Here is a 22,375-nt window from a genome sequence, read left to right on the forward strand (position 1 = left end):
TGACCGGTCCGGAATCGCAAGCTTTCTTTTGAGGCGACGCGCGCGATGGTACGCTCTGTAACTTTCAAACGTATAGAGAACGGACAGACAGACATCGGGACAGACAGAAGAGCCGCTTTATATGTATAGATTAGGCCCTGTCTCTGTTTATGTTCCACTGAACGCTGTCTCTGTTTATATTCCACTGAACCCTGTCTCTATTTATATTACACTAGACCCTGTCTCAGTTAATATTACACTGGACCCTGTCTCTGTTTATATTACCCTCGACCCTGTCTCAGTTTATATCACACTGGACACTGTCTCAGTTTATATTAAACTAGGCCCTGTCTCTGTTTATATTAAACTAGGCCCTGTCTCTGTTTATATTGCACTAGACTCCGTCTCAGTTTATATTTCACTAGGCACTGTCTCTGTTCTTTTTACACTCAACCCTGTCTCTGTTCATATTAGTCTAGACCCCATCTCTGTTTATATTACACTAGACTCCGTCTCAGTTTATATTTCACTAGGCACTGTCTCTCTTTATGTTACACTAGACCCTTTCTCTGTTTATATTAAACTAGGCCCTGTTTCTGTTTATATTACACAAGACCCTGCCTCTGTTTATATTACACTTGACCCTGTCTCTGTTTATATTACAGTAGACCCTGTCTGTGTTTATATTACTCTAGACCCTGTCTCAGTTTCTATTACACTGGGCCCTGTCTCAGTTTATGTTACACTGGACCCTGTCTCTGTTTATATTTTACTCAGCCCTATCTCTGTTTATCTTACACTAGCCCCAGACGCTGTTTAAATTACACTAGTCCCTGTCTCTGTTAATATTACACTGGGCCCTGTCTCTGTTAATATTACTCTACACCCTGTCTCAGTTTATCTTATACTAGACCCTGTCTCTGTTTATAATACACTAGACCCTGTCTCTCTTTATATTACACTGGGCCCTGTCTCTGTTAATATTACACTAGACCCTGCCTCTGTGTATATTATACTCGGCGCTGTCTCTGCTTATATTACATTAGGCCCTGACTCTGTTTATATTAAACTAGGCCCTGTCTCTGTTTATATTACACTAGACCTTCTCTCCGTTTATATTACACTAGACCCTGTCTCTGTTGATATTACACTAGATGCTGTCTCTGTTTATATTACACTAGACACTGTCTCTGTTTATATTACACTAGACCTTCTCTCCGTTTATATTACACTAGACCCTGTCTCTGTTGATATTACACTAGATGCTGTCTCTGTTTATATTACACTAGACAGTGTCTCTGTTTATATTACACTAGACCCTGTCTCTGTTTATATTACACTAGGCCCTGTCTCTGTTTATATTCCACTGAACACTGTCACTGTTTATATTCCACTGAACCCTGTCTCTTTTTATATTACACTGGACCCTGTCTCTTTTTATATTAAACTAGGCCCTGTCTGTTATGTCCGTGAATGATTGAGTCACGGACTAGCAGGAGAGAAAATAAACAGATCTTTACTGGTGAAAGGCATAAACGAAACTAAACAACAGAGGCTCTCTAGCGCCTTTTATACAGGGGTGGTCACTGCCGGTACTGCAGTCTGAGACCAGTTATTCTCTTAAAGGTACATACACAACAATTCCTCCCCTTTTAGATAAACAGTACATAACATTCATTTAACAACTAATGATAACGAATTACAATCACAATTACTGTTGCTAGATACATTGGTTAAGTTTAAGCAATTATAAGTTCAGTCTTTGAGGAGGCTTCCTGATTCTGTCTGGATAACGCCTCTTTGGAGTATCAGGTTCTTCTGGCAATGTTGAGCCGGAATCAATGTCGTTGTTTGGTTCATCTGCTTCCAATATTAGCGGGTCTGCGGTAGCTGCAATTGGAACGTCGATTTCATTACCAGGTGTATCAGATAGTGGTGTGGAGTTGACGTTTTCCAGTGACTCTAGAATCTGGTCAGCATGTCGTCTTACAATGCTCTCCCCAATGTCCATGGTATACATGAGAGGTCCTTGTCGTGTACAAATCGTTCCTGGCTGCCATTTCTCAGTGCGATAGTCCCGGGCCAAAACTGGTTGACCTATCTTAAAACTCCTGGTCGGCCTTTCATTCATATTCTGAAACTGCCTGTTCTCCACATCTCTTCGGACGTTTGGCTTAACCAAATCCAAGCGGCATCGTAGTCTTCGATTGAAGAACATCGTGGCTGGAGTTTGGTTGGTAACCGCATGTGTCGCATTCCGGTAGGCAAACAAGAAGTTGTCCACCTTGTGTTGTAGGGGTATATCTTCATTACACATTGCCTTGATAGCCTTCTGGAATTTTTGGACAAACCTCTCGGCCAATCCATTAGTGGCTGGATGATATGGGGCAGATGTGTAATGCTTAACACCATTGTTCTTTAAGAACCTCCGGAACTCTTCAGACACAAACTGTGGTCCATTGTCCGAGCAACTCTGTTCAGGCAGCCCATTCCTGGCGAATATGGTTCGTAAAACTGTGATAGTTTTTTCCATGGTGGTTGAGGACATTTTTATTACCTCTGGCCACTTTGAATGTGCATCCACCGCAATAAAAACATCGAGTCCATGAAGGGACCAGCAAAATCAATGTGCACCCTTTGCCATGGAGATTAAGGCCACTCCCATGGATGCAGAGGAGCTTGTGGTGGGGCGTTTTGGACCTTCTGGCATCCTGCACAGCTCTTGGTCATCTCTTCGATTTCTCTATCGATTCCCGGCCACCACACAAATGCTCTGGCTAAGCTCTTCATTTTTACCCCACCCAGATGACCCTCATGAAGCTCATTGAGCACTCTATCCGTCAACTTACGTGGAATTACTACTCTGGATCCACACATCAAGGTTCCTCTGCACACTGACAGCTGTTCTCTTCTTGGCGAGAATGCTGGCAGCAGTGGTTTGCCATGTGCTGGCCATCCCTTTACCATTAAATCATAGACCCGTGATAGTGTCGGGTCATTCCGTGTTTCCTTTTCTACGTTTGCATTCGTCACAGGGAGACATACGACTATGGTCGAGTGGAATAACTCCATTGGATCCTCTGCAAGGTCTTCTTCTTCCACCGTCGGCAATGGTAGACGTGACAATCCATCAGCATTTCCATGCTGTTTAGTTCCTTTGTACTCGATGTCATATTGGTGTGCCCCTAGGAAAAGGGACCATCTCTGCAGTCGTTGTGCTGTCATTATCGGTACACCCTTCTGAGGGTTGAAAATGGAGACAAGAGGTTGATGATCAGTTAGTAGAGTAAATTTTTGACCGTGCAGATAGTGATTGAACTTCCTCACCCCCCACACTAGGCTGAGGGCCTCTCTGTCAATCTGGGCGTAGTTACGCTCGGCAGAAGTTAACGAGCGTGACGCAAAAGCTATCGGCCTCTCCAAACCATCAAGGAATTTATGTGACAGTACCGCCCCAATGCCGTAGGGAGACGCATCACACGCCAGCCTGATTGGCAGTGCTGGGTTGTAGTGAGCCAATACTTCCTTTGAAGTGATTAAGTCCTTACTCTTCTGAAAAGCACGCGTACAATCATCGCTCCATTTCCATGCTACCCCCGTTCGTAGCAGGGCGTTCAGTGGGTGCAGAATTGTCGACAAATTCGGCAAAAACTTATGATAGTAATTCACCAACCCGAGGAATGACCTCAGCTGCGACACATTTTCAGGCGCTGGGGCCTTAACAACCACTTCAATTTTGTCAGGGGACTTATGTAACCCCTCTTCATCAATCACATGGCCACAATACGATATCTGTTTCTTAAAAAATTCGCACTTGGGGCGGTTGGCTCGCAGCCCATGTTCCCGTAGTCCAGTGAGCACCTGTTCTAGGTTGTTAAGGTGTTCACTGTCATCCTCACCTGTTACAAGGATGTCGTCCAAGTAACACTGAGTCCCCGGAATCCCTTGCAGGACTTGTTCCATCGCTCTTTGCCATATCGCCGGAGCCGATGCTACTCCGAATACCAATCGATGATACTGGTAAAGACCTTTGTGAGTGTTTATCGTGAGATACTTCCTAGAGGACTCTTCAACCTCCATCTGCAAATATGCTTGTGCTAGGTCAATTTTTGTAAAACGTTTCCCTCCAGACAGCGAGGCGAAGATGCCTTCTATCCTTGGAAGAGGATATTGTACTGTGCGAAGCACAGGGTTCACCGTCACCTTGAAATCCCCACAGATGCGAATCATCCTTGGCTCTCCGGACTTATTGGTTAACGTTTTCTTCATGACAGGAATGATGGGTGTCGCCCACTCGCTCCAGTTGACCTTAGACAACACGCCCGCCTTCTCCAGATTCTCCAGCTCTGCCTCGACGGCTGGGCGAATTGCATATGGTACCGGTCTCGCTTTGAAAAACTTGGGAACTGCATTCTCTTCTATTTTTATCGAGGCGGTTATGCCTTTAAGCTTGCCCAGTTCTTGTTGAAATACCTCTTTGGTGTTAGCTAAGATTGTTGACAATCGTCCAGGAGTGACGTCTTCATCTTTTTTACCGTCCACCGTCATTGCATGAATGGAATGCCAATCTAAGTTTACCTTCCTGATCCATTGCCGTCCCAATAACGGTGGTCCACCATTTGGCAGCATGTAGAGATACAATTTCTGTATTTTCTTGCCATTGTATTCGACAGGCACCCTTATTTTTCCTCTGGGGTATACTTTTTGCCCCGTATACGTCGTCAAGATGATGGATGTCTCTCTCAAGGGTATGTGTGAAAATAGCCGCTCGTAGTCTCGTCGATTCATGACGGTTAGCGCTGATCCTGTATCCAATTCCATTTTAACTTGGGACCCTGCTATCGTGAGAGTGACCCAAATGGTTCGGTGATCCTCTTTTGCGATTACATTGTGAAGTTTGAGACAGCTTAGTCTTCTGTTTCCGGATTCACTATCGCTCATCTGGTCTTCGGAACTACTGTCCGTCATCTTCTGTACTTTCTTGTACAGTTCCTTAGTAGCCTTTTTGTTGTCGCTGGTCTTCTTCCCAGACCTACAAACTCGTGCAATGTGTCCAATCTTCCCGCATTGTCTGCATATTTTGTCTTTGGACCAGCAGTCCTTCTGGTCATGGTTAGTTCTGTCGCAGCGATAACATTTTGCAAATCCCCATGTCATTTCGTGGGTGCCGTATTCCTGTGGTTTTTGTTGAATTTCTGCAGCTCCCCTGGCTGCTGCTTCATACGATACTGCCACGCTGAAAGCCTTATCTAGCGTCAGCTCTTTTTCTGCGAGTAACTTCTTCTGTGTTCCTTCACTCAGGAGTCCACAGACAAATTTGTCCCGTAGGGTATCTGCCAGTCCTGCTCCGAACTGGCAGTGCTTTGATAGCTTGCGTAGTTCCGTAAGATACTCAGCATTGCTCTCATCTTTGTACTGAGTTCTCCTGTGGAATTTAAATCTTTCTGCTATCAACAGCGGTGCAGGGTTTAAGTGCTCCTGTAGAACAGCAACAATTTCATTAAAACTCTTCGCCTTCGGTTTGGCTGGAGTAATCAGGTCCTGCAATAGGCCGTACGTTCTAGCGCCCATTAAGTTTAACAATATCGATGCCTTTTTCCCCTCCGCTATATCGTTTGCCTCGAAATATACCTCGACTCTTTCCACATACGTGGTCCAGTCCTCTAATGTATTATCAAAAGCAGTGATACAGCCAGTGTTTGGCATCTTGCAAATCTAAAATGGCGCCTCCCGCACTTTGCCTTCTTCTCCGATTTATCAAAATGGCGCCTCCCGCGCTTTGCCTTCTTCCCCGCTGTTGTTAGCGCTGCTTTCCACAGTTTCTTGCGCGTATTCTTTTTCTTTTATTATTTTCCCGTCATGGAGCGGACCCTGTGGGACACTTCCCTCCCTCTTCTGAGGTCCGAACGCTGCCCAGCTTCGAAACACCGGCCGCGCCCTGTATGCTCCACCCTCTCTCTCTCTCCTTGCTTCCCGACTCGCTGCCCGGCCCCGTTGAAAAGCCACCCGATCGAGCTTCAGCCCGCCGCAGCCCAGGAAGGATCAGAGCACTACCTGCCACCAGCCCGATTAGCTGGGAAACTACGGACCGAGGAACCCAGCCTGGCTCTGGACAGTCTCTCCTGCAAGTTTTGAACTCGATGATTGACGGTCGACGCCCGTTTCTCGAGTTTCAATGGCCTCTTTTTTTTTTCTTCTTTCTTCTGGTTCCGACCTTCAACAACGTCGTCGGAGATGCTGATGAGTTGCAGGTATGTTTGTTTCTAACTCGTCGCCAGTGTTAAGTCCGTGAATGATTGAGACACGGACTAGCAGGAGAGAAAACAAACAGATCTTTACTGGTGAAAGGCATAAACGAAACTAAACAACAGAGGCTCTCTAGCGCCTTTTATACAGGGGTGGTCACTGCCGGTACTGCAGTCTGAGACCAGTTATTCTCTTAAAGGAACATACACAACACTGTCCATGTTTATATTAAACTAGGCCCTCTCTCTGTTTATATTAAACTAGGCCCTTGCCCTGTTTATGTTACACGATAAGCTGTTCTATTTATATTACACGAGGCCCTGTCTCTGTTTATATTACACTAGACCGTATCTCAGTTGAAATTACACACGACCCTGTCTCTGTTTATATTACACTTGACCCTGGCTCTGCTTATAATACACTAGACCCTGTCTCTGTTTATATTACACTAGACCCTGTCACTGATTATATTACACTAGCCCCTGTCTCTGTTTATATTACACTAGAACCTGTCTCTGTTTTTATTACACTAGACCCTGTCGCTGTTTATATTACACTAGACCCTGACTCTGTTTATATTACACTAGGCCCTGTCTCTGTTTATATTACACTAGACCCTGTCTCTGATAATATTACACTAGACCCTGTCTCTGTTTATATTAAACTGGACTCTGTCTCTGTTTATGCTACACTAGACCCTGTCTCTGTTTTTGTTAAACTAGACTCCATCTCTGTTTATATTACACTGTACCCTGTCTCTGTTTATATTACACTAGAGGCTGCCCTGTTTATATTACACGAGACCCTGTCTCAGTTTATATTACACGAGACCATGTCTCTGTTTATATTACACTGGACCCTGTCTCTGTTTATATTAAACTGGGCTCTCTCTCTGTTTATATTAAACTAGGCTCTGTCTCTGTTTATATTACACTCAACCCTGTCTCTGGTTATATTACACTAGACCGTGTCTCTGATTATATTACACTAGACCCTTTCTCTTTTTATATTACACTAGACCCTGTCACTGTTTATATTAAACTAGGCCCTCTCCATGTCTGTATTAAACTAGGCCCTGTCTCTGTTTATATTCAACTAGGCCCTGTCTCTTTTTATATTAAACTAGGCCCTCTCTCTGTTTATATTACACTAGACCCTGTCTCTGTTATATTACAGTAGACGCTGTTCTCTTTATATTACACTAGGCTCTGTCTCTGTTTATATTACACTCAACCCTGTCTCTGTTTATATTACACTGGACCGTGTCTCTGATTATATTACACTAGACCCTTTCTCTTTTTATATTATACTAGACCCTGTTTCTGTTTATATTACACTGGACCCTGTCTCAGTTTATATTACACTGGACCCTGTCTCTGTTTATATTACACTATACCCCATCTCAGTTTATATTACACTGGACCCTGTCTCTGTTAATATTACACTAGACCCTGTCTCTGTTTATATTGCACTGGACCCTGTCTCTGTTTATATTAAACTAGGCCCTGTCACTGTTTATTTTAAACTAGGCCCTGTCTCTGTTTATATTACACTAGTCCTTCTCTCTGTCTATATTGCACTAGACCCTGTCTCTGTTTATATTATACTAGACCCTGTCTCAGTTTATATTACACTCGACCCTGTCTCTGTTCATTTTACACTAGACCCTGTCTCAGTGTATATTGCACTACGCCCTATCGCTGTTAATATTACACTGGACCCTGTCTCAATTTATACTACACTAGACCCTGTCTCAGTTAATATTACACTGGACCCTGTCTCTGTTTATATTAAACTAGGCCCTGTCTCTGTTTATATTACACTAGACCTTCTCTCCGTTTATATTACACTAGACCCTGTCTCTCTTTATATTACACTTGACCCTGGCTCTGTTTATATTACACTAGACCCTGTCTCTGTTTATATTACTCTAGACCCTGTTTCAGTTTATATTACACTGGGCCCTGTCACAGTTTATATTACACTGGACCCTGTCTCTATTTATATTATACTCAGCCCTATCTCTGTTTATATGACACTAATCCCTGACGCTGTTTATATTACACTAGACCCTGTCTCTGTTTATATTACACTACACCATGCCTCAGTTTCTATTACACTGGACCATGTCTCAGTTTATATTATACTGGGCCCTGCCTCTGTTTATATTACACTAGGCCATGTCTCTGTTTATGTTACACTAGACCCTGTTCCTTTTTATATTACATTAGACCCTGTCTCAGTTATATGGTAACTAGGCCCTATCGCTGTTAATATTACACTGGACCCTGTCTCTGTTTATATTAAACTAGGCCCTCTCTCTGTTTATATTACTCTACACCCTTTCTCTCTTTATTTTACACTAGACCCTGTCTCTGTTTATGTTAAACTAGGCCCTGTCTCTGTTTATATTTCACGAGACCCTGTCTGTGTTTATATTACACTAGACAATGTCTCAGTTTATATTACACTGGACGCTGTCTCTGTTTATATTATACTCGGCCCTGCGTCTGTTTATATTATACTAGACCTTGTCTCTGCTTATATTACACTAGACCCTGTCTCTGTTTATATTACACTGGACCCTGTCTCTTTTTATATTATACTAGACCTTTCTCAGTTTGTTTTACACTGGGCTCTGTCTCAGTTTATATTTCCTGGACTCTGTCTCTGTTTATATTACACTAGACAGTGTCTCTGTTTATAGTGCATAGATCCTGTCTCTGTTTATATTATACTCGGCCGTATCTTTTTTATATTACACTTGTCACTGACTCTGTTTGTATTACACTAGACCCTGTCTCTGTTTATATTACACTAGATCCTGTCTCTGTTCGTATTACTCTAGACCCTGTCTCTGCTAATATTACACTAGACCCTGTCTCTGTTAATATTACACTAGACCTTGTCTCTGTTAATATTACACTACACCCTGTCTCAGTTTATATTCCACTTGACCCTGTCTCTATTTATGTTACACTAGGCCCTGTCCCTCTTTATATTAAACTAGACCCTTTCTTTGTTTATATTAAATGAGGCCCTGCCTCGGTGTATATTACACTAGACCCTCTCTCTGTTTATATTACACTAGACCCTGTCTCTGTTTATATTACACTAGATCCTGTCTCTGTTTATATTACACTAGACTCCGTCTCTGTTTATATTTCACTAGGCCCTGTCTCTGTTTATATTACACTAGATCCTGTCTCTGTTTATATTACACTTGACCCTATCTCTGTTGAGATCACTCTAGACCCTGTCTCTGTTTATATTACACTCGACCCTGTCTCAGTTTATATTTCACTGGACCCTGTCTCTGTTTATATTACACTAGACCCTGTCTCTGTTTATATTACACTAGACCCTGTCTCAGTTTATATTACACTAGATCCTGTCTCTGTTTATATTACTCTAGACCCTGTCTCAGTTTATATTACACTTGACCCTGTCTCTGTTTATATTACACTAGACCCTGTCTCTGTTTATATTACACTAGACCCTGTCTCTGTTTATATTACACTAGACCCTGTCTCTGTTTATATTACACTAGAACCTGTCTCTGTTTTTATTACACTAGACCCTGTCGCTGTTTATATTACACTAGACCCTGTCTCTGTTTATATTACACTAGGCCCTGTCTCTGTTTATATTACACTAGACCCTGTCTCTGATAATATTACACTAGACCCTGTCTCTGTTTATATTAAACTAGACTCTGCCTCTGTTTATGCTACACTAGACCCTGTCTCTGTTTTTGTTAAACTAGACTCCGTCTCTGTTTATATTACACTGAACCCTGTCTCTGTTTATATTACACTAGAGGCTGCCCTGTTTATATTACACGAGACCCTGTCTCAGTTTATATTACACGAGACCATGTCTCTGTTTATATTGCACTGGACCCTGTCTCTGTTTATATTAAACTGGGCCCTCTCTCTGTTTATATTAAACTAGGCTCTGTCTCTGTTTATATTACACTCAACCCTGTCTCTGGTTATATTACACTAGACCGTGTCTCTGATTATATTACACTGGACCCTTTCTCTTTTTATATTACACTTGACCCTGTCACTGTTTATATTAAACTAGGCCCTCTCCATGTTTGTATTAAACTAGGCCCTGTCTCTGTTTATATTATACTCAGCCCTATCTCTGTTTATATTACAATTGTCCCTGACGCTGTTTATGTTACACTGGACCCTGTCTCTGTTTATATCACACTAGACCATGCCTTTGTTTATGTTACACTAGACCCTTTCTCTGTTTATATTACACTAGACCCTGTCTCAGTTTATATTGCACTAGGCCCTATCGCTGTTAATATTACACTGGACCCTGTCACTTCCACGGATTGAAGATATTTTTGCCTCACTATCTGGAGGGAAACTCTTCACTAAAATTGTTCTGGTGCAGGCGTACCTGCAAATGGAGGTAGAAGAAGCCTCGAAACAGTACCTCAGGATCAACACTCATAAAGGTCTCTACCAATACAACCGGCTGGTGTTTGGGGTAGCATCAGCTCCGGCTATTTGGCAAAGGGCAATGGAACAAGTCCTGCATGGGATTCCAGGGACCCAGTGTTATTTGGACGACATCCTGGTCACGGGCGAAAATGACAGTGATCACCTAGCCAACCTGGAGCAGTTGCTCACTAGATTGAACGAATATGGGCTCCAAGCTAATCGCCACAAATGCGAGTTTTTCCAGAAGCAGATCTCATATTGTGGCCACGTTATTGATAAAGAGGGGTTCCATAAGTCCCCTGAAAAGATTGAGGCAGTAGTCAAGGCTCCAGCACCGGAAAATGTGTCACAACTGAGGTCGTTCCTCGGGCTGGTGTGCTACTACCATAAGTTCTTGCCGAATTTGTTTGCCATACTACACCCACTGAACACGCTACTGCAAACGGGGGTACGATGGAAGTGGAGTGATGAATGTAAATGAGCTTTCCATAAGAGCAAAGCATTAATCACATCAAAAGAGATGTTGGCTCATTTCAACCCAGCACTACCAATTCGTTTGGCATGTGATGCATCACGCTATGGCATTGGAGCGGTGCTGTCGCACAAATTCCCGGACGGCTCGGAGAGGCCATAGCCTTTGCGTCTCGGTCACTAACCTCAGCCGAGCGTAACTATGCCCAGATTGACAGGGAGGCCCTCAGCCTAGAGTGGGGAGTGAAAAAGTTCAATCACTATCTGCACGGGCAGAAGTTCACCTTGCTGACTGACCACCAACCACTTGTCTCCATCTTTAATCCAAAGAAGGGCGTTCCGGTGATGACTGCGCAACGGCTATAAAGGTGCTCCCTTTTTCTAGGGGCGCACCAATATGAAATCGAGTGTAAGGGCACGAAACAGCATGGAAACGCTGATGGGCTATCACGCCTGCCACTGCCTACTGCGGAGGAAGCACCAGCAGTGGATCCTGTCGAAATATTGCATTCGACTATAATTGAATGCTTGCCAGTAACTAACGCTGGTATAGAGAAGGAGACCCGAAATGACCCGACACTATCTCGGGTATATGATTTGACGGTGAAGGGATGGCCAGCACATGGCGACTCACTGTTGCCAGCATTCTTATCCAGAAGAGAACAGCTGTCAGTATGCCAGGGGACCTTGATGTGTGGATCCCGAGTGGTAATTCCACCCAAGTTAAGGGAGAGAGTGCTCAATGAGCTTCACGAAGGTCATCTGGGAGGGGTGAAAATGAAAAGCCTTGCTAGGGCTTATGTGTGGTGGCCGGGGATCGATCAGCAAATCAAGGACCTGACAAGGAGCTGCTCAGGATGCCAGAAGGTCCAAAATTCACCACCGCATGCCCCTCTACACCCATGGGAGTGGCCCGCATCTCCATGGCAACGGGTGCATATTGATTTTGTTGGTCCATTCATGGACTCAATGTTTTTAATAGCCGTGGATGCGCACTCGAAATGGCCTGAGGTGATCAAAATGTCCTCCACCACCATGGAGAAAACTATTGCAGTACTACGGACCATTTTTGCCAGGAACGGCTTGTCAGAGCAAATTTTCTCTGATAACGGATCACAGTTTGTGTCCGAAGAGTTTCGAAGATTTATGAAAAGGAATGGGGTAAGGCATTACACAGCCGCTCCGTATCATCCAGCCACAAATGGATTGGCTGAGAGGTTCGTACAAACCTTTAAAAAAGCAGTAAAGGCCATGTGCGATGACGACATTCCACTGCAGCATAAGGTGGACAATTTCCTGTTAGCCTACAGAAATGCGACACATGCAGTCACCAACCAGGCCCCGGCCATGATGTTCTTTACCCGAAGGTTGAGATCTCATCTGGATTTGCTCAGACCAAATGTACGAAGAGATGTTGAGAGTAACCAATTCCAGCACATCAATGAAAAGCCGACAAGGAGCTTCAATGTAGGGCAACCAGTCTTGGCCCGCGACTACTGAACAGAGAAATGGCAACCAGGAACGATATGCACACGGCAGGGGCCACTAATGTACACAGTGGATGTTGGGGAGAACATTGTGAGACGCCATGCTGACCAGATCCTAGAGTCACAGTAACGAGTCAACCCCATGTCTCGGCCATACGAACCTGGTGAGGAACCCGATGTGCAGGTCGCATCTACCTCAGAAACAATAGCTTTGGAAGCGGATGAATCAACTGATGACAGGGTGGTAGAATCGCCTCCGCACCAAGAGTGAGACCCTCGGGAAAGCCCTAATCCAGAAAGAATCAGGAAGCCACCCCAGAGACTGAATATATGAATGGACTATTTTCATATAACATTGTATATTAAAAATGTTAATTGTTAAATGAGTATTATGGTACTGTTAAACTAAAAGGGGAGGAATTGTAATGTATGTAATGTATATATACCTTAAGGTAGAGAACTACTTTTTACAGCTCCTGTATACTGTAGTACCAGCAGTGACCACACCTGTTTATAAACCCTGAGCAGTGATCTGTACATTTAGTTCCAGAGTAACCCTCATTCAGTAAACAACTGTTGAATCGTTCCCTGCAGTCTGTTGTCTGATTATTGAATGACACAACATTAAGATACACGGTCATAACAGTTTATATTAAACTAGGCCCTCTCTCTGTTAATATTACGCTAGACGCTGTCTCTGTTTATATTACACTAGACCCTTTCTCTGTTAATTTTACACTAGACCTTGTCTCTGTTCATATTACTCTGCATCCTGTCTCAGTATATATTAAACTAGGCCCTGTCTCTGTTTATATTACACTAGACCTTCTCTCTGTATGTATCACACTAGACCCTGTCTCTGTTTATATTGCACGAGGCCCTGTCTCTGTTAATATTACAATAGACCCTGCCTCTCTGTATAATACACTAGGTGCTGTCTCTGTTTATATTACACTAGGCCCTGTCTCTGTTTATATTAAACTAGGCCCTGTCTCTGTTTATATTACACTAGACCTTCTCTCCGTTTATATTACACTAGACCCTGTCTCTGTTTATATTACACGAGATGCTGTCTCCGTTTATATTACACTAGACCCTGGCTCTGTTTATATTACACTAGACCCTGTCTTTGTTTATATTACGCTAGACCCTGTCTCAGTTTATATTACACTGGGCCCTGTCTCAGTTTATATTACACTAGACCCTGTCTCTGTTTATATTATACTCAGCCCTATCTCTGTTTATGTTACACTAGTCCCTGATGCTGTTTATATTAAACTAGACCCTGTCTCTGTTTATATTACAGTAGACCATGTCTCAGTTTATATTACACTAGACCATGCTTCTATTTATATTACACTGGGCCCTGTCTCTGTTTACATTACACTAGACCATGTCTCTGTTTATGTTACGCTAGACCCGGTCTCTGTTTATATTACACTAGGCCCTATCGCTGTTAATATTACACTGGACCCTGTCTCTGTTTATATTAATCTAGGCCCTCACTCTGTTTATATTACTCTACACCCTGTCTCTGTTTATTTTACACTAGACCCTGTCTCTGTTTATATTACACTAGACACTGTCTCTGTTTATATTAAACTAGGCCCTGTCTCTGTTTATATTACACTAGACCCTGTCTCTGTTTATCTCACACTAGACACTGTCTCTGTTTATATTACACTAGACCCTGTCTCTGTTTATATTACACTAGTTGCTGTCTCTGTTTATATTACACTAGACCCTGTCTCTGTTTATATTACACTAGTTGCTGTCTCTGTTTATATTACACTAGACCCTGAACCAAAAGAGTACACCAGATCCTGTCTCTTTTTTTATTGCACGAGGCCCTATCGCTTTAATATTGCACTGGACCCTGTCCCTGTTTATATTAAACTAGGCCCTCTCGCTGTTTATATTAAACTAGGCCCTGTCTTTGTTTATATTACACTAGACCCTGTCTCTGTTTATATTACACTCGACCCTGTCTCTGTTTAAATTACACTAGTTGCTGTCTCTGTTTATATTACACTAGACCCTGTCTCAGTTTATATTACACTGGAACCTGCCTCTGTTTATATTGAACTAGGCCCTGTGTCTGTTTTTATTAAGCTAGGCCCTGTCTCTGTTTATATTACACTAGACCTTCTCGCTGTTTATATTGCACTAGACCCTGTCTCTGTTTAAATTACACTAGACCCTGTCTCTGTTTATATTACACTAGACCGTGTCTTTGTTTATATTAAACTACACCCTGTCTCTGTTCATATTACTCTGCATCCTGTCTCAGTTTATATTAAACTAGGCCCTGTCTCTGTTTATATTACACTCGACCCTGACTCTGTTTATATTGCACGAGGCCCTGTCTCTGTTAATATTACACAAGACCCTGCCTCTCTGTATATTACACTAGGTGCTGTCTCTGTTTATATTACACTAGGCCCTGTCTCTGTTTATATTAAACTAGGCCCTGTCTCTGTTTATATTACACTAGATGCTGTCTCCGTTTATATTACACTAGACCCTGGCTCTGTTTATCTTACACTAGACCCTGTCTTTGTTTATATTACGCTAGACCCTGTCTCAGTTTATATTACACTGGGCCCTGTCTCAGTTTATATTACACTAGACCCTGTCTCTGTTTATATAATACTCAGCCCTATCTCTGTTTATGTTACACTAGGCCCTGATGCTGTTTATATTACACTAGACCCTGTCTCTGTATATATTACAGTAGACCATGTCTCAGTTTATATTACACTAGACCATGTCTCTGTTTATATTACACTGGGCCCTGTCTCTGTTTACATTACACTAGACCATGTCTCTGTTTATGTTACACTAGACCCTGTCTCTGTTTATATTACACTAGGCCCTATCACTGTTAATATTAAACTGGACCCTGTCTCTGTTTATATTAATCTAGGCCCTCACTATGTTTATATTACTCTACACCATGTCTCAGTTTATATTACACTAGACCATGTCTCTGTTTATATTACACTGGGCCCTCTCTCTGTTTACATTACACTAGACCATGTCTCTGTTTATGTTACACTAGACCCTGTCTCTGTTTATATTACACTAGGCCCTATCGCTGTTAATATTACACTGGACCCTGTCTCTGTTTATATTAATCTAGGCCCTCACTATGTTTATATTACTCTACACCCTGTCTCTGTTTATTTTACACTAGACCCTGTCTCTGTTTATATTAAACTAGGCCCTCTCTCTGTTTATTTTACTCTACACCCTGTCTCTGTTTATATTACACTAGACCATGTCTCTGTTTATATTAAACTAGGCCCTGTCTCTGTTTATGTTAAACTCGGCCCTGTCTCTGTTTATAATAAACTAGGCCCTGTCTCTGTTTATGTTAAACTAGGCCCTGTCTCTGTTTATATCACACTAGACACTGTCTCTGTTTATATTACACTAGACCCTGAACCAAAAGAGTACACTAGACCCTGTCTCTTTTTATATTGCACTGGGCCCTATCGCTTTAATATTACACTGGACCCTGTCCCTGTTTATATTAAACTAGGCCCTCTCGCTGTTTATATTAAACTAGGCCCTGTCTTTGTTTATATTACACTAGACCCTGTCTCTGTTTATATTACACTAGTTGCTGTCTCTGTTTATATTACTCTAGACCCTGTCTCAGTTTATATTACACTGGAACCTGCCTCTGTTTATATTTAACTAGGCCCTGTGTCTGTTTTTATTAAGCTAGGCCCTGTCTCTGTTTATATTACACTAGACCTTCTCGCTGTTTATATTGCACCAGACCCTGTCTCTGTTTATATTACACTAGACCCTGTCTCTGTTTATATTACACTAGACCTTCTCTCCGTTTATATTACACTAGACCCTGGCTTTGTTTATATTACACTAGACCCTGTCTTTGTTTATATTACGCTAGACCCTGTCTCAGTTTATATTACACTGGGCCCTGTCTCAGTTTATATTACACTGGACCCTGTCTCAGTTTATATTATACTCAGCCCTATCTCTGTTTATATTACACTAGTCCCTGACACTGTTTATATTACACTAGACCCTGTCTCTGTTTATATTACAGTAGACCATGTCTCTGTTTATATTACACTGGGCCCTGTCTCTGTTTAGATTACACTAGACCATGTCTCTGTTTATGTAACACTAGACCCTGTCTCTGTTTATATTACACTCGGCCCTATCGCTGTTAATATTACACTGGACCCTGTCTCTGTTTATATTAATCTTGGCCCTCACTCTGTTTATATTACTCTACACCCTGTCTCTGTTTATTTTACACTAGATCCTGTCTCTGTTTATATTAAACTAGTCCCTCTCTCTGTTTATATTACTCTACACCCTGTCTCTGTTTATGTTAAACTAGGCCCTGTCTCTGTTTATATTACACTAGACCTTCTCTCTGTTTATATTGCAATAGACCCTGTCTCTGTTTATATTACACTAGACCCTGAACCAAAAGAGTACACTAGACCCTGTCTGTTTTTATATTGCACTAGGCCCTATCGCTTTAATATTACACTGGACCCTGTCCCATTTATATTAAACTAGGCCCTCTCTCTGTTTATATTAAACTAGGCCCTGTCTTTGTTTATATTACACTAGACCCTGTCTCTGTTTATATTACATTAGACCCTGTCTCTGTTTATATTACACTAGTTGCTGTCTCTGTTTTATTACACTAGACCCTGTCTCAGTTTATATTACACTGGAACCTGCCTCTGTTTTTATTCAACTAGGCCCTGTGTCTGTTTATATTAAGATAGACCCTGTCTCTGTTTATATTACACTAGACCTTCTCGCTGTTTATATTGCACGAGACCCTGTCTCAGTTTATATTACACTAGACCCTGTCTCTGTTTTTATTACACTAGACCATGTCTTTGTTTATATTAAACTAGACACTGACTCTCTTTATATTGCACTCGACCCTGTCTCTGTTTATATTACACTAGACCCCGTCTCTGTTTATATTACACTAGACCCTGTCTCTGTTTATATTACACTAGACCCTGTCTTTGTTTATATTACACGAGACACTGTGGCCTAGAAATTCGGTTGATAATGCTGGCGCTGAGCACCTAAAGAGACCTAGAATTGGGGCGATACCCTATGTTGGGGCATTCGCTATGAAGATAGCGACAACTCAGATATTGCCTATACATTTTGCGCCTGCAGTAAGTGTTTGCGCGCGCCCGCGAGCATAAGCAGATCATGATGTCGTTTCAGTGTGCAATGCCTTTTAGGAGCGCCTGAGCGCATTTTGGGTGGTGCCCTGAGCCTTAGCGCCCTGCGCTATTAGTGACAGTTCGAGGGAGGGCTAACAGGCGCTTCTCGGAGTAGGGGGGTGCTATTTAAAGGGGACAGCTGTAGTGCAGAATCTTCTGCTTCTTGGCCTGCTCATTGCGATCGTTGCTGGAGAGAGTTGGCGAGCTAGTGTGGAGCGGAGTTCTGGGAATTTAGCTTTACAGTAGTTGGGACCTTCAAACCTGTCCGAAGCACTTGCAGCACTGCACCTAAAAGGCTTTTGACAAACTGGCATCGGAATGAGAGCTTGTTTGGAGGGCGACGGCCTCATCGCCCAACACTGTGAAGGGGCAGAGAGACGGCGGGAGAGAGGGCCGGGATTGGCCAGAAGGAGGAGGGGTAATGGAGGTCGGCCAATCCGACGGGAAGCTGCGAGGGTCTTTAGGCAGCAGGTGACAAGCCTTGACATGTCGGAGGAGCAGTGTTTGGGAAGGCTCCGATTCTGGAGGGACATTGTTACTGATCTGTGCCACCTGCTTGGTCAGGATCTGCAGCCGCGTGAACGCTGCAGAACCTCTCTGTCCGTGATGGCATTTTTATGCCAACGGATCCTTTCAGTCAGCCATTGGGGACATTGCGACTGTCGCTCAGGTTGCAGTCCACTGTTGCATCCTGCAAGTTACAGATGCCCTTTATAGGCGAAGGCTTCAATTCATTACCTTCCCTCGGACCCTGCACAAGCAGGCGGAGGACGCGCAGGGTGTTGCTTCTATTGCGGACTTCCCCATGGTGCAGGGGGCGAGTGACAGCACACACGTGGCTTTGAGGGCGCCATGCCATCATCCTTAGGACTTCCGCAACCGCAAGGGGTTCACTCCCTCTACATGCAGCTGGTCTGTGACCACCGGCAAATCTTCATGGCAGTCACCGCGCATTTCCCAGATGCAGCCACGATGCATTTATCCTGCGGTTGACCTCAGTTTCTGACCTTTTTGAGGGGTTGCCTCGAAGACGAGGCTGGCTTACTGGGGACAAGGGCTATCCTCTCTGGCCATGGTTGATGACAACACTCCGTGTGGCCGACCCCTCAGCAGAAGAGCTGATCAGCAGCGGCCATCAGGCGACCAGGCACAGTAAACAGCACACTATTGGTGTTGTCAAAAAGCGTTTCCAATGTCTGGAGGATTCGGGGGGATCCCTGCAGTACTCGCCGCAGCAAGGGGGACACATCGTCGTCGTCTGCTGCATGCTCCACAACTTGGCGAATCGACGCACACAGCCAATTCCAGCTGTCCCTCAACGGCCAGCAGAGCAGGCGGCGGAGGAGGAGTATGAGGAGGAGGAGGAGGAGGAGGAGGAGGAAGAGCAGATGGAGAAGGAGGAGGAGGAGGAGGAGGAGGAGGAAGAGCAGGCGGAGGAGGAGGAGGCGGAGGAGGAGGAGGAGGAGGAGGAAGATGGAAGGGCTGCTGAAAGTGGAAGGGCCATACGTCAGAGGCTCATCTGGACTCGTGTCGAGACCCCTGTGGCGGAATGCTAAGAGTCTTAACGCATGCGCACTTTGGATGTTTGAGGGCCAGCATCACTGAAACTAGTCACATGCACCATGCCACATTGAAACTTCTGTTTATTGGCACAAAAGTCTTTCATTACAGCTAAACAACGTAATGTCAACAGAAACCATAACTTTCAAAATAACTGTGAACTGTTCGGCAAAGCCGCATAACTCAACAAGCCTTCTGCAAATATAACAACAGGTGAGGGTGTCCTTGAATTTGGACAAACAAATGTCTCAGCACCTCCCTCTACAACTGGCCCCTTGAGGGAGAACGACTTCTCTTTCACGCCCGGCCCCTCCCCTCCCTGCTGCTCCTACGTAATTGGACCCCAGTGGCAGCCTCGAGGCTGGGGGACGCCTGCTGACTGTCTGGAAGCGCAGAAGCCCCTGAGGGATGGCCTGGCCGACGTCTGGGCTTGGAGCGTGCAGACGCAGGATGCTTGATGTGACCATGGCTGGAAGCAGTGTGGCCTGCAGGTGGTGGCAGCTGCAATGCAGGCATCCCAGCGCTGGCATATGCAATGGTCTCCTGCCGAGAGAGGACACCTGCACCATGGTCGGACGACACACTGGCTATCTGAGGGGAGCGGCTCGGCTCATCCGCCACAATCGCATGCTCCACTGATTCCTGGCCTTGTATGGGACTGGAAGGGCCCGGGGTGATCCTAACTGATGCACAGAGGGTGGCTACAGTGAGAGATCGCGTTGCGTCAATCTGGCTGTGGAGGAGCCCAGCAAGTGACTGCGTGGCAACAGTGAGGACCTGTGTGCCAGGTGCCAGTGCTTCGGAGAAGGCCTGGACAGTTCTTCCCATTGCTTCGGCAAAGGCAGGTGCGGACCGCTCCACTGCCTCGGACAAGCCCTGCACAGACCTTTCCAGGGATTGTCCAAAGCCCTGAACAGTCCTTTCCATAGCCGACTCAAAGCCGTGGACAGTCCTCTCCATTGTTGGGCCGAAGCCCTGGATAGTCCTGTCCATTGTTGCCCCGAAGCCCTGAATAGACCTGTCCATTGTTGCCCCGAACACCTGGAGAGTCCTGTCCATTGTTGCCCCAAAGCCCCGGAGAGTCCTCTCCATTGTTGCCCCGAAGACTTACATACTCTTAGCCAATGAATCTATTGACTCAGGCATCTTCTCGACTGCAGCCATCAGCTCCGTGTGTCTGACCCGGGCCTGTTTGCTCATCTCAGCCAGGCGACGCACCTCATCTGCACTCTGTGCAGCAGTCATCACGACCTGCCTTGCCCTCCGGGGAGACAGTGGCCGAACTTGCCTATCCCCCGTGCGTTGCTGCATGCCGCTTGGTCTGGCAACTGGTTCATCCTCAGAGCACCCCCCCTCCCCTCCAGGGGACTACTATCCACAGTCTGTAGATGTGTCAGCTCCCCGGATTCTGGAATGGCTGGTCCGGATTCCTCCTGGTCCTCGCCTCCGGTGGCACTGGCACTGGCAGCTTCAGCGCGTTGAGCCCGAGTTGGTGCTGCTTCATCTGAAAGTGGGAGGTGGAAGAGTGGCTTTAGCAAAAGGACAGCTTTGCTGAAAGGCATGCCAGATTGCGGCAAGGCTCTGACATGGCTGCACACTGAGGATGCATGCTGGCGGGGGGACCAAGTGGAAGGCAACAGGTGAAAAAGGTGAGAGTCTTACCCTCGCTGTCGGTAATGGGGTCGGCAGATGCAGTGGTCACAGGACCAGACAGACGTCCTCCAAGTATCTGCTGCACTCTCTCCTCCAGATCCGTGAGAGTAACCACTTGTGGAGGTCCGCCAACGGTTCGACGCTGCTGCTTTCGGATCATCGCCAGCTTCGACTGCAGGGGAAAGAAGGGGAAGTTCTGTAACATGATGCCTTGAGAGATAATCTCATGCCCCCCATGGTGCAAGAGCCCTTACATGATGCCTTGAGAGATCATCGCATGCTCCCCATGGTGCAAGAGCCATGACATGAGGCCTTGAGAGATCATTGCATGCCCCCCATGGTGCAAGAGCCCTTACATGAGGCCTTGAGACATCATCGCATGCCCCCCATGGTGCAAGAGCCTTTACATGAGGCCTTGAGACATCTGTCCATGTGTGTGCCCAGAAAGGTCCATGGGTGCATGGTGACAGATGGCCATTGGGGCATCATTGCAGCAGGGTGCCCGAAGTCAGCTGCAGATCGAGGGAATCAGAAGTTTGCTAAACCATCACTCACCCTAACGATCCGTGTGAGGTCGTTGAATTTCTTCCTGCACTGAACAGGGGTCCTGGTCGCCATGCTGCTGGAGTTGACCCTCACAGCAACCTCTCTCCAAGATCATCGGTAAGCCTTCTGATTCGGCCTCTTGCCATTATCCAGATACAGGACATCTCGACGGCTTTCAACTGCAGCCACCAAGTGGTCCAGAGCCTCAGTGCTGAAGCGCTCTGCTCTCTGTCTAACCTTCTCCATGCTGAACAAGTTTGTAACACCAGACAAGTGCGAGCGCTGATTCTGAGGCCTACAGGGCGTTGGGAGTTGAAGCTCAGGCTGACTGACCCACCCCTGTAAGAGCCGGCCGGCGCCTGGAAGTCTCGTGGTTTCCCGTAATTGAGATCACCTGCGCTGCACCCGTCTGCGTCGATATTGAGTAGCGCCTGAACTTTTGCACCTTAAGAGCACCGTGCAATGGCTGAATTAGAGCCTCAATCCCCTTTGGGGGCGATGCAACCCAATATCTCACCAGGCAGCGATAACTTTCGTCTGGCTATAAACTTAGCGCTCCGCCAGTTCTAATGCCTCAAGCGGGGCTATACTCAATTTCTAGGCCTGGCTCTCTTTATATTACACTAGACCCTGTCTCTGTTTATATTACACCAGACCCTGGCCTAGAAATTCAGTTGCGTTCGCCAGCCGTTAGTGCCATAAGAGGGGTAGATTTCAAGCGCTAGGC

This window comes from Somniosus microcephalus, chromosome 4, assembly GCF_052327205.1.
Source record: "Somniosus microcephalus isolate GS21.2 chromosome 4, FLI_Smic_1.0, whole genome shotgun sequence".
Taxonomy (NCBI): Eukaryota; Metazoa; Chordata; class Chondrichthyes; order Squaliformes; family Somniosidae; genus Somniosus; species Somniosus microcephalus.